The sequence below is a fragment of the Apaloderma vittatum genome, unplaced genomic scaffold (assembly GCF_000703405.1).
Source record: "Apaloderma vittatum isolate BGI_N311 unplaced genomic scaffold, ASM70340v1 scaffold22911, whole genome shotgun sequence".
Lineage (NCBI taxonomy): Eukaryota > Metazoa > Chordata > Aves > Trogoniformes > Trogonidae > Apaloderma > Apaloderma vittatum.
In genome coordinates this window covers 40745-44448 of record NW_009700130.1, presented here as the reverse complement: position 1 = coordinate 44448, position 3704 = coordinate 40745, and positions in this window count along the sequence as shown.

Here is a 3704-nt window from a genome sequence, read left to right as displayed (position 1 = left end):
TGATCATCCACCTGAGGCAGGATGGGACAGACTCTGTGCTCCAAGGAAAGGTGGTGAGGTGGGATTTGTCACCTCCAGACCGAGCAAATTTGAGGCCAAAGCAATGGAAAGGAATGGATGCAATTTTTTGTCAGCTCCATCCGTGCTGGTGAATGCAGATCATGAATTACACACCCGCCAGATGACAGGCTGACATTTTAGCTCCAAACATTCTCCTATAATTAGAGAATCTAATGCAATACAGGGAATGGCTCCATTTTACACACACATTATCGTAATGCCTTTAAATAAGATAATTGATTATGCCTCTGCATAAGAAAGTGAAATATTCGGTGTAATTAAAACCGACATTCAGATTTTGGCATGCTGACAGGTGAGACCATGTGTCATTTTATAAATTTTTAAAGTGATATTCACACCCACACCCGAGTTCCCAAAGTTTGGGGAGAAGGAAAAAAGAAACCCTTGTTGCTGAGTTGCTTTTTATCCTGAGTTCAAATGTGTTTCAATGTGGGATTTCTCTTTTTTTTTTTTCTGTTCTCATTTATCTTCATTTCGGCCTCATATCATCGGCTGACAAAAAAACTTGTAGTCAAACTGCTGTGAGCAGGGATATCGGTAGATCCCATCTGATAAGCAGGATTTGGCCAGCTTTCTGCTTGCAACAGACCCCTCTGAGGCGTTCGCACACAGCACTGCTGAATTGGCACGTGCATCTTCCAGCCCGCGTCTACCCTGATGCCGAAACTGCTGCCGGGTGTTTATGGGCTCTCCTGGAATGGAGACGTTCTCATACAAGCTGGGAAAAGGTTTTGTGGCTGCCAAAAGCCTTGAGGTCTTCCCAAATGAGGGCTGACTGGGAAATATGTCCCTGGTGCGATGGATGGATGTTGTGGGGCAGCTGAGGATGGGATGTGCCAAGGGGACAGGTTGTGGTGAGCTTGGGGGCATGAGGACGTGCACTGGAGAACTCTAGGGACATGGGGCTGGGCTGGCAAATGCTCTGTCCTTGCCACCTGGGCTGAAGTGCTCTTCTTCCTTCTTTATGAGTTCTTTTATGCCAAAGACTCAGGAGTACCTGTTGCTTCTCCCATCCGTTTTTATAGTTGGAGTGTGTTTCTGGTCCAAATAGTAAGTGCCAAAACTGCTCAGGACCTTCCACGAAACTTCCTAGTTGGGGCTCCATCCTGCTGTTAATAGACAAAATTTATGTGACAAATCACCACTGTTGCTAGGTATTGAATCCTCCTGTTGATTATCACAGGGTCAGTGATGTGGTTTGAGGTCTTGAGAAATCCTCTGTCAACCCTGATGCTATTGCACCTTGAAACTTTGCAAACAGAGGCTTGGAGACCTTCAGCATCCCTAAATTTGTTCTTGTTGTCCTGTAGCATGTTTCTGGTGAGATCTGAGGATGATCTGTGTAAGGAATCTCCATCTCTGCTCTCTGTGCTCTAGATTCATCCCCGTCCCCTCCGAAGACAACGCTCTTCTGATAAATGAGGGGGCTAAGGCTGTGACCATTGAATCTGCCTTCTGCCTGGCAGTATGGTCTTGGTCCAACTTGCCCTCTGCTGCCAAGAGCTGCCACTCCATTTCCTTCCAAAGAAGTAGAAACGGTTTCTCCCCTCCAGCCCAGGTTATGTGTCAGTGAGTTGCTCCTTCCAGCATCCTCATTCAGTCTTCAAAGGCTCAGAATATCTGCTGGGATGAGGTGGCATTTCCAGCCCTGTGTAGGGACTGTCCAGGAACTTTTGCAGAAGAAAGGTCCAAGAGGGTCCCATTTGAGGGTCCCACATTGCTTGTGGACAGGCAGTGAGCAGAACGGCACCTGTGAGACGCAATTTCCGTGATGCTTGCTCCATAATACTGCTACCCAAACCTTAAGCAATGACCTTCCTTATTTTGTACCTGCTTATCCTGCTGCCTGACCATCTCTCTTTTCCCCATGGGCTCTACCCAGTGCAGGTAATTAAGACCCTCAGTCAATTAGCTGGTTCCCAGCCTCCAAGCTGGCTGTGGAGTCCTGATCCAGCTGTCCTCTGGGACATTGTGTCCCTCAGCGCAGCTTGGATGGAGCCGGCAGGATAAGGGCAGGGGAGAAAGCAAGAGTGTTGGAGCAACCCCTGAGGGGATGCAGGGTGGGAGGAGAGGCTTCCCCCAGCCTCAGCCTGGTCCTGTCTCCCCATCCAGCCCTATCAGGGGTCTCAGGGTGCAGGGTTTCCTTAAGGGAGAGAGAAAACCAGATTCCTCAGGCTCCCCGTACAGGCAGGGCTGTGGTGAAGGGAGGAGGAGGAGAAGGGGGGCGAGGAGCCCGTGAGCAGCACTGTCTGCTCTGCTCGCATTAGCAGGCTGCTCTGGCTTTCTCCGCAGCTCTCCAGGCCATTACGCCGAGCTCGCTGGGCTGCGGTTGGCAGCGCGGGGCGCCGGAGCCCGCTGGGACGCCAGCACAGCAGCCAGCAGCTCGCCCCTTCCTTCGCTCTTAAGTGGCCTTGTTAAAAAAAAACACAACAAAACCAACGTGTGTCTGGAAAGCAGAGGCATAGTTAACTGTCTTGTTTAAGAGCGCTGCCTAGCCTCCCATGGGACAGCCTCCCCGTGATGAGGTGAAGAGGAGGTACACCCGCGGTGGCAAGAGGGACACTGCGCAATGCTGGGCCACCGCGTTGTCTCCTTATTCCAGTACATCAACCTCCGCAGTCACTGCTGGTGGCTCAGCACATTGGGAGCTATGTCTGTGCCGATGAGAGAATGGCAGCCTGGGAGACTGCTTAAAAATAATGGCTGTGGCAATATTAAGTGTTGCTCAGGGGGAAACTGAGGCAGGGGGCTGGGACATGACTTGCCCTAAGGGTCTCAGCCATTCTGCCAAGCCTCCTGCTCTGTTTCTCACATCAGGCAAACCCAGGAGTCCCAGTCTTCCCAGTGTGCCCAGTGCTTCCAGCTCCTTCAAGTCCATGCTCCCACTTGCTCTTGGTGAGCAAGATCTAAGGAGCAAGGTCCTGCTAGAAAGCGCCACCTGGATGTCCATTTGTGTCCCCAGCCTGGCTGCCCTTGGGCTGTCCCCGGGCTGTCCCCCAACTCCCACCATCACATGCAGGCTCCGGCAGCCTGTCTCACACTCTCGCGAGCGCACTCCCCCCTCCTCTGCGCACTCCCTCCCTCACCCTCGCACACCCACGCGTGCTGGGATGATGCACGCTGGAGAGGAGCCTGTGCCATCAGCATTAGTCACCAGTTCCCGTAGGAGGAAGGCTGAGAGCAGAGGAGGAGAAGCAGAGCCACAATGTGGAGCAAAGACCAAAGCCCTAAGCACAGCCACTGGCTTGGGTGCGGTGTCACTGCTGACCGTCCCACTCCTTGGAGTTGAAGTGGGACAAAATAATTGTCTGGTTTGGGTTGGCTGGCATTAATGCTGGCAGGACTCCTCCAGAGGTAAGTAACCACCTTGGGAGCATTGCTATCCCCTGGGAGGGAAGGGGCTGGGCTACGCATAGAGCCACTTATGTGGGGACATGTGTCTGGGATTAGGTCAGGAGAGGCGCAAAGCCATGGGAGTGTCCCTGAGATGGACACAACACACTTCTGAGCATTGCTTTTTGGGCAAAAAGAGCTGGGTGTGAAGGAGACACAGGGCAGGAAGATAGAGCTGGAGAAGATAGATGGACCTGAAGAGGGAGAGTGAAGCACCTCAGGTGGTTTGG